Genomic DNA, 10,395 nt, shown 5'->3' with positions numbered 1-10,395 from the left:
GCATTTAAGGTCTAGAAGATCACCTTCTAACTGTGTCTGCCATGGACTCAGAGACCACATAAGGCAAGGATTTTAAGTGTCATAACCACAAGATTAAACACAGCCTTGATCCCTAAGTTACTAGTTGGAAGAGCTCTATTCTTGACTGTCCTTCAATCTTGGGTAGGTTTTTTATAAGTGAAAAATAATATTGTGTTTGTTACTGTAGATTATTTTACTGTAGTACAGCATTGCTTATCTAAACTAAGGCAAGTGCTCTTGTTAATACTAATTTATTTTTTCTGGACTGGGTCAACAGATTTCAGCTGGTTCCACAATATATCTTTACTCTTAGTTGAAAAAGATTACACCTAAGCCCCATGCATAAAATAAAACTAAAAGGGGAGGAAAATAAATCAAGAAGTAACATTTTGAGTAGAGAATGTTTAATTCATACAGACAAATGCTAAGAACACAGATTTTAAGTGAAAGCCTATAATTCAAGAAAACCATGACTCTAAAGGCTTGGAAATAGTGCTGGATGATATAAGCCCTAACAGTTTGGAGAAGTATTTATTATATTGTTTACTAAATGGCTTTCTTATTTTAAAGACATGAGAAAGAAGCATGGCAACATTAGAAGAAAGAAAAAAAGCAACAATGATGGAAATTTAGAGGAAGAAAAGTAGTTTGAACATTTGTCACACATAAAAAGTAAAAAGAATAGCACTTAAACCAGATTTTTCCATGAAATATACACAGCATGGGCTTTCAAAGAACAAATAAAAGCATGTAAGCTGAAGAGGGGAGACTAAAGTAGAGTGCATTTTAACTATCAGTCCTAGAGATGACAGAGATCTAAACAACTGTAGTTAAGTGTGGATCATAAATCACGTGTTACCCTCTCTGGAGCGAAAAGACAAATGACTTGCTCACCAGTAAGAAATTCAGGAGAATTTGTGGATGAAAAACTTTCCAACCTAAGGGACAAGGATAAATAAGCCCATATATAAACAGCTGGCAGCTCCAGTCTGTCTCCTACTCCATTCCTCCTGCTTCTCCATTCTCCTGTTAATGTATCCTTGTGTGTGTATGCACACACATGCACACTCATGTGTACTGGCCTGCACAAACTCCTGCTGCCAACTAATCTAAGGCTAGCAATCATGCACAACGAGTAGGTTCCTTACTGGGCTTCCCAAGTGGCTCAGCAGTAAAGAATCTGCCTACCAGTGTGGGAGACATGGGTTCATTCCCTAGGTCAGGCAGATCCTCTGGAGAAAGAAATGGCAACCCACTTCAGTATTCATGCCTGAGAAATCCCATGGACAGAGTAACCTCGTGGGCTACAGTCCATGGGGTCACAAAAGAGTCAAACACAGCTTAGCGACTAAGCAACAACAATGAGTTTCCTTACGATAAATAAGACTCCCAAGATTCAGATGCAGGTAAGAGTATTAAGGCTCCTGTAACCTTGCACTAAAACAAGGCTAACAGAAGGAATTTTACTGTATATACAAATATGTATTAGAAAACAAGAATTCAGCTTATTTTGTAAGCACCTTCTTAGTGTTTTGACCTCACCTGTGTGAAAGATTTGCTTAAAGCATATGCAATAGATATTCTAGCAGCAAAATTTAGTATGATGACAAGTTTCCACTGAATCAGTAGGTGTACAGTAGACCATTTCAGAACCTGGCCTGAGGCTTCCTTCCAAAAGGTACAGATAATCTGATTTCTAGATTCTTACACCTCTTTCCTACAAGGGCAAGAAAGCCTATACAATATTTCTGTCATTCATATTAGTAGCAAAAAATAATTTCTAATACCCATTATGCTAATCTATACAAATCAGACATAAGAATATTAATGATAAAATAGCTGATGTGCATACCTTTGTAATGTGGACTTTTGATTAAAATTTTTTAAATGCTAGATATCGTTGGAATATGTTCTCTCAAGTAGGCAATTGACCTCCTGTACGTTATGAATTCACATATACACACACGTATATCAAACTGTCACTGCAGAAATATTTTTAAGGATAATAAGAAACTCTACATAAAAATTACAATATATGGAGCTATAGGAATGGGAAAGGCATAGATTTCAGGATAAAATAAGGGGAGAGAACAATTATCATGTATTGGAATATATCTATTTTTAAGTGAACATTAGAATCACCAGTCACAGATTTTGCTCAATGACTTGAGTTGTTTTGCTGCCCTACTCTTTAGCATTAGAAGTGGTAGAAAACTTAAATAACTACAAGTAAAAAATGTAAAAGTTTAAACTCCAAAATAGTACTGATACTTAAGCACAGCCACATCAATTTCACTTTAGTTGAATAGATTTGAAAAGCTAAGCTGATAATCCCCTGAACATTTTCCATGTGTGGCTCTCTCATTCAGTATGTTTAATCCACTCTCCTAGATCATTATACAAGTGTTTTGTTTTGTGCCATGGGAAATTCTGATTTTGGTTGATGAAGTACTCAGTCACCTATAATCTTGTGAGAGCCACAAATGACAATAATTGCAATTTATTGAGTAACCTGGAATGAAGAACACAATATGCTGAGTCTGAGAGCTGAGGCAATTGCGTTTTTACTTCATATCAGCAGAAAATTCAAAAAAGGTAATGTTGTTTGAACATCATTTCCAATTTCATTTTCCCAGTTTTTAACAACTATAGTCATTAATAAATCACTAAAGAAAAGATAAGAGTTCTACGAGTTGACTAGAGAACCTACATAGAAAAGAAAAAAATAAACAAGGTACAATCAGTAAAAAGCTATGGAGGAGGTAAGAAAGGCTTAGTGTGGAGGACACAATATTGAACTGGCATAAAGAATTTAGAAGTGTAATAAGCCCACCTCTAAAGAGCTGGGTAACCTTGAACTTACTTTTCTTGGGGCCACATTTTTCACTAATGAAGTGTGATAATCCAAATGAGCCACCACTAAGATATAACCCTAAAATCTCATGATCATACATGCAGGCAGTTGCTGCACTATTGTATTGATAATAAATATTCTATGTTTTATCTGAGGCTATTTGGCAATAAGTGTTCTCTTCTTTAAATATCTTAAATGGATTTGTTTCTCTGAGATTTCCTTCATACTTTCTGTCTTGTCAAGACATTCTTTCTCTTCCATGGTATCCTGGGCCTCTCTTCTCGTATCTCACACTTATCACAGTGAAATTCAGCTATTAGTTTACTTGTCTCACAGCTATTATGAGTTCTTCCAGTTCAGGAATCATGTCTAACTTACGGTCTCCCCAGTGCTTAGGAAAGTACCTGGCGTTTAATGCGGAATGATGGCATAAACAAACGAATGACCACGTATATAAATGAAGGGGGGTTTGAGGTTTGTTGGTAGTAAGCCAGAAAGTAAATAAAAAAGACACTGAGCATCAAATCATTCAATGCAATTCACCATGAAAGATTATCTTTCAGCTTCTATTCTTATTTTCAGGCCCTAGTAAGATACCATACAAAATGATTGTTGTTTAAGCTGACAGCAATGGCCTTCAGTGAAAATTATAGTAGGCTTGAATATCTATAGAAATAACTGTTTTACAAACCTTATTACCAGCAAACAGCCTTCACAAAACACCTACCTGTGTAGGTATATATATAAAATCAAGAGTTGCATATTCCATCACCTCCACTAGCTTTGTTCGTAGTGATTCTTCCTAAGGCCCACCTGAATTCGCATTCCAGGATGTCTGGCTCTAGATGACTGATCATACCATTGTGATGATCTGCGTCTTGAAGATCTTTTTTGTACAGTTCTTCTGTGTATTCTTGGCAGCTTGTCTTAGTATCTTCTGCTTCTGTTAGGTCCATACAATTTCTGTCCTTTATTGTGACCATCTTTGTATGAAGTGTTCCTTTGGTATCTCTAATTTTCTTGAAGAGATCTCTAGTGTTTCCCATTCTATTGTTTTCCCCTGTTTCTTTGTATTGAGGAAGGCTTTCTTATCTCTCCTTGCTATTGTTTGGAACTCTGCCTTCAGATCGGTATATCTTTCCTTTTCTCTTTTGCCTTTCACTTCTCTTTTCTCATTGCTATTTATAAGGCCTCCTCAGACAACCATCTGCCTTTTTGCATTTATTTTTCTTGGGGATGGTGTTGATCCCTGCCTTCTGTACAATGTCACGAACCTTCATCCATTGTTCTTCAAGCACTCTGTCTATCAAATCTAATCCCTTGAATCTATTTCTCACTTCCACTGTATAAGGGATTTGATTTAGGTGATACCTGAATGGTCTAGTGGTTTTCCCTACTTTCTTCAATTTAAGTCTGAATTTGGCAATAAGGAGTTCATGATGTGAGCCACAGTCAGCTCCTAGTCTTGTTTTTGCTGACTGTATAGAGCTTTTCCATCTTTGGCTGCAAAGAATATAATCAATCTGATTTTGGTATTGACTATCTGGCGATGTCCATGTGTAGAGTCTTCCCTTGTGTTGTTGGAAGAGGGTGTTTGCTATGACCAGTGTGTTCTCTTGGCAAAATTCTATTAGACTTTGCCCTGCTTCATTCTGTACTCCAAGCCCAAATTTGCCTATTACTCCAGGTATTTCTTGACTTCCTACTTTTGCATTTCAGTACCCTATAATGAAAAGGACATCTTTTTGGGGTGTTAATTCTAGAAGCTCTCATAGGTCTTCATAGAACCTTTCAACTTCAGCTTCTTCAGCATTACTGGTCAGGGCATAGACTTGGATTATCATGATATTGAATGGTTTGCCTTGGAAACGAACAGAAGTCACATTCTGTCGTTTTTGAGATTGCATCCAAGTACTGCATTTTGGACTCTTGTTGACTGTGATGGCTACTCCAATTTCTTCTAAGGTATTCTTGCCCACAGTAGTAGATATAAAGGTCATCTGAATTAAATGCATCCTTTCCAGTCCATTTTATTTCTCTGAGTCCTAAAATGTCAACGTTCACTCTTTCCATCTCCTGTTTGACCACTTCCAATTTGCCTTGATTCATGGACCTAACATTCCAGGTTCCTATGCAATATTGCTCTTTACAACATCAGACTACTTCCATCACCTGTCACATCCACAACTAGGTTTGTTTTTGCTTTGGTTCATCTCTTCATTCCTCCTAGAGTTACTTCTCCTTTCTTCTGCAATAGCATATTGGGCACCTACCAACCTGGGGAGTTCATCTTTCAGTGTCCTATCTTTTTGCCTTTTCATGCTGTTCATGGGGTTCTCAAGGCAAGAACACTTAAGTGGTTTGCCATTCCCTTCTCCAGTGGACCACATTTTGTCATAACTCTCCATCATGACCTGTTCATCTTGGGTGGCCCTACATGGCATGGCTCATAGTTTCACTGAGTTAGACAAGGCTGTGGTCCATGTGATTAGATTGGTTAGTTTTCTGCGATTGTGGTTTTCAGTCTTTATACCCTCTGATGGAGAAGGATAATAGGCTTTTGGAAGCTTCCTGATGAGAGAGAGTGACTGAGGGGGAAACTGGGTCTTGTTCTAATGGGCAGGGCCATGCTCAGTAAATCTTCAATCCAATTTTCTGTTGATGGGTGGGGCTGTGTTCGCTCCTGTTATTTATCTGGAAATTTTGGAAAACTCAGCAGTGGCCACAGGACTGGAAAAGGTCAATTTTCATTCCAATCCCAAAGAATGGCAATGCCAAAGAATGCTTCAACTACCGCATGATTGCACTCATCTCATGTGCTGGCAAAGTAATGCTCAGAATCCTCCAAACCAAGCTTCAACAGTACATGAACTGTGAACCTCCAGATGTTCAAGCTGGATTTTGAAAAGACAGAGGACCCAGAGATCAAACTGCCACATCCACTGGATCATCAAAAAAGCAAAAGAGTTCCAGAAAAACATCTGCTTCTGTTTTATTGACTATGCCAAAGTCTTTGACTGTGTAGATCACAACAAACTATGGAAAATTGTTAAAAATATGGGAATACCAGACTACCTGACCTGCCTCCTGAGAAATCTTATGCAGGTCAGGAAGCAACAGTTAGAAATGGGCATGGAAAAACAGACTATTTCCAAATAGGAAAAGGAGTATATCAAGGCTGTATATTGTCAACCTACTTATTTAACTTATATGCAGAGTACATCATGAGAAACGCTGGGCTGGAAGAAGCACAAGCTGGAATCAAGATTGCCGGGAGAAATATCAATAACCTCAGATATGCAGATGACAACACCCTTATGATAGAAAGCAAAGAAGAACTAAAGAGCCTCTTGATGAAAGTAAAAGAAGAAAGTGAAAAAGTTGGCTTAAAGCTCAACATCCAGTAAACGAAGATCATGGCATCTGGTCCCATCACTTCATGGCAAATAGATAGGGAAACAGAGGAAACAGTGACAGACTTTATTCTTTGGGGCTCCAAAATCACTGCAGATGGTGACTGCAGCCATGAAATTTAAAGATGCTCTCTCCTTGAAAGGAAAGCTATTATCAACCTAGACAGCATATTAAAAAGCAGAGACATTACTTTGTCAACACAGGTTCATCTAGTCAAAGCTATGATTTTTCCAGTAGTCATGTATGGATGTGAGAGTTGGACTATAAAGAAAGCCAAGCACCGAAGAATTGATGCTTTTGAACTGTGTCCTTGGAGAAGATTCTTGAGGGTCCCTTGGACTGCAAGGAGATCCAACCAGTCCATCCTAAAGGAAATCAGTCCTGAATATTCATTGGAAGGACTGAAGCTGAAGCTGAAACTCCAATACTTTGGCCACATGATGCAAAGAACTGAGTGACCCTGATGCTGGGAAAGATTGAAGGCCAGAGGAGAAAGGGACGACAGAGAATGAGATGGTTGGATGGATGGCATCACCGACTCAATGGACATTCATTTGAGTAAACTCTGGGAGTTGGTGATGGACAGGGAGGCCTGGCGTGCTGCAGTCCATGACGTTGCAAAGAGTCAGACACAACTAAGCAACTGAACTGAACTGAAATCAAGACTTTATTATCCATCTCTGTATTTGACACACAATGGTCTACTGGCCAAATCTGCCTTGCCACCTGTGTTTGTACAGTCTGTGAGCTAGAACGGGTTTTACATTTTTTAATGTTCGGGGAAAATTTTCAAAAAAATAATAGTAATCCAGGGCACATGAAAATTTCATGAATTTCAAAGCCCATAAATAAAGTCTTATTGGAACACAGCAAGCTCATTTATTTGGTGTCTGGCTGCTTTAATGTCTCAAAAGCAGAGTTGAGTACTTGTTACAGACACTGTATGGCCCATATAGGAGTGGTAAATAATTTTCCCTCTGCCCTTCTAGATTATTGGCTAAGACTTTCTTGTAATAAGAGAATAACAGGGAAAAAAAAACACAAATTTAATAGCATGTTACTGTTTTTTAGTTGCTTAGTCCTATCCAACTCTTGCAACTCTATGGACTAAAGCATGCCAGGCTCCTCTGTCCATGGGATTTCCCACATAAGAATGCTGGAGTGGGCTGCCATTTCCTTCTCCAGGGGATGTTCCCAGTCCAGGGAAGGAACTCTTGTCTCCCCCATTGGGAAGTGGATTCTTTACTATTGAGCCACCAGGTAAGGCCTTAATAACATGCATACCTCCTTTATTATGGAAGAGACCCAGGAAAACCAAGTAACTTCTCAAAATGGCCCAAGACACATCCTTAAATACCATCTGGTGGCTCGGGCAGTAAAGTATCCAATTGCAATGCAGGAGACCCTGGTTTGATCCCTGGGTTGGGAAGCTCTCCTAGAGAAGAGAATGGCAACCCACTCCAGTATTCTTGCCTGGAGAATCCCATAGACAGAAGAGCCCAGCAGTCTACAGTCTATGGGTTGCAAAAAATCAGACAGGACTGAATGAGTAAGCACATGCACACACAACACACATGTACCCAGCTCCTTCCTTAGGGCATCTCTTTCCCAGAACAAAAGGGGTACTCCATCCAACAAGACTAACCACACACACACAAGCACACACACACACCAGCTAAAGACAGAGAAAAAAAAAAAAAAGATCTTCGAAGGGGAAGGGGGGACTGGGGAACGGGAAGTTATGGGAGATTTTCAGGAATACTGAACAAAGATATGTTTGTCATGGAGATTTAAGTCCAGAATGCTTTCTGCATTGATAAGAGTTTCTAGAGATTTGGTCACCCTCTTTTGAGTAGTGAGAGGGAGGTAACCTTACGAATGGTGATTTCCCTTGTAAGTGTAAATGTCTCTTACCAAAGGATTATTGTATTGCCTGAGAATCCCATGCACAGAGGAGCCCCAGTAGGCTACAGTCCATAGGGTCACAAAGGGTCAGACACTAATGAGTGGCTAACACTTTCAAAGGATAATTGCACTGGATTTCCTAGTGTTCTCCTGTGTCCAGTTTCTTTCTTTCTTTCTTTCTTTTTTTTTTTTAATTTTATTTTATTTTTAAACTTTACAATATAACCAGCTTAAAATAATCTTTATTATAAGATCAGATCAGATCAGTCGCTCAGTCGTGTCTGACTCTTTGCGACCCCATGAATTGCAGCACACCAGGCCTCCCTGTCCATTACCAACTCCTGGAGTTCACTGAGACTCACGTCTATCGAGTCAGTGAAGCCATTCAGCCATCTCATCCTCTGTCGTCCCGTTCTCCTCTTGCCCCCAATCCCTCCCAGCATCAGAGTCTTTTCCAATGAGTCAACTCTTAGCATGAGGTAGCCAAAGTACTGCAGTTTCAGCTTTAGCATCATTCCTTCCCAAGAAATCCCAGGGCTGATCTCCTTCAGAATGGACTGGTTGGATCTCCTTGCAGTCCAAGGGACTCTCAAGAGTCTTCTCCAACACCACAGTTCAAAAGCATCAATTCTTCAAAGCTCAGCCTTCTTCACAGTCCAACTCTCACATCCATACATGACCACTAGAAAAACCATAGCCTTGACTAGACAAACCTTTGTTGGCAAAGTAATGTCTTTGCTTTCGAATATACTATCTAGGTTGGTCATAACTTTCCTTCCAAGGAGTAAGCGTCTTTTAATTTCATGGCTGCAGTCACCACCTGTAGTGATTTTGGCACCCAGAAAAATAAAGTCTGACACTGTTTCCACTGTTTCCCCATCTATTTCCCATGAAGTGGTGGGACTGGATGCCATGATCTTCGTTTTCTGAATGTTGAGCTTTAAGCCAACTTTTTCACTCTCCACTTTCACTTTCATCGAAAGGCTTTTGAGTTCCTCTTTCTGCCATAAGGGTGGTGTCATCTGCATATGTGAGGTTATTGACATTTCTCCCAGCAATCTTGATTCCAGCTTATGTTTCTTCCAGTCCAGCATTTCTCATTATGTACTCTGCATATAAGTTAAATAAACAGGGTGACAATATACAGCCTTGACAAACTCCTTTTCCTATTTGGAACCAGTCTGTTGTTCCATGTCCAGTTCCAACTGTTGCTTCCTGACCTGCATACAGATTTCTCAAGAGGCAGATCAGGTGGTCTGGTATTCCCATCTCTTGAAGAATTTTCCAGTTTATTGTGATCCACACAGTCAAAGGCTTTGGCATAGTCAATAAAGCAGAAATAGAGGTTTTCCTAGAACTCTCTTGCTTTTTCCACGATCCAGCAGATGTTGGCAATTTGATCTCTGGTTCCTCTGCCTTTTCTAAAACCAGCTTGAACATCAGGAAGTTCATGGTTCACATATTGCTAAAGCCTGGCTTGGAGAATTTTGAGCATTACTTTACTAGCGTGTGAGATGAGTGCAATTATGCGGTAGTTTGAGCATTCTTTGGCATTGCCTTTCTTTGGGATTGGAATGAAAACTGACCTTTGCCAGTCCTGTGGCCACTGCTGAGTTGTCCAAATTTGCTGGCATATTGAGTGCAGCACTTTCATAGCATCATCTTTCAGGATTTGGAATAGCTCAACTGGAATCCATCACCTCCACTAGCTTGGTTCGTAGTGATGCTTTCTAAGGCCCACTTGACTTCACATTCCAGGATGTCTGGCTCTAGGTCAGTGATCACACCATCTTGATTATCTGGGTCATGAAGATCTTTTTTGTACAGTTCTTCTGTGTATTCTTGCCATCTCTTCTTAATATCTTCTGCTTCTGTTAGGTCCATACCATTTCTGTCCTTTACCGAGCCCATCTTTGCATGAAATGTTCCTTTGGTATCTCTGATTTTCTTGAAGAGATCCCTAGTCTTTCCCATTCTGTTGTTTTCCTCTATTTCTTTGCATTGATCACTGAAGAAGGCTTTCTTATCTCTTCTTGCTATTCTTTGGAATTCTGCATTCAGATGTTTATATCGTTCCTTTTCTCCTTTGCTTTTTGCTTCTCTTCTTTTCACAGCTATTTGTAAGGCCTCCCCAGACAGCCATTTTGCTTTTTTGCATTTCTTTTCCATGGGAATGGTCCTGATCCCTGTCTCCTGTACAA

This window comes from Bison bison, unplaced genomic scaffold (assembly GCF_000754665.1).
Source record: "Bison bison bison isolate TAMUID 2011002044 unplaced genomic scaffold, Bison_UMD1.0 scf7180017864376, whole genome shotgun sequence".
In the NCBI taxonomy this organism is placed as follows: Eukaryota; Metazoa; Chordata; class Mammalia; order Artiodactyla; family Bovidae; genus Bison; species Bison bison.
The sequence above is the reverse complement of the archived record's forward strand: the minus strand, read 5'-3'. Positions refer to the sequence as shown.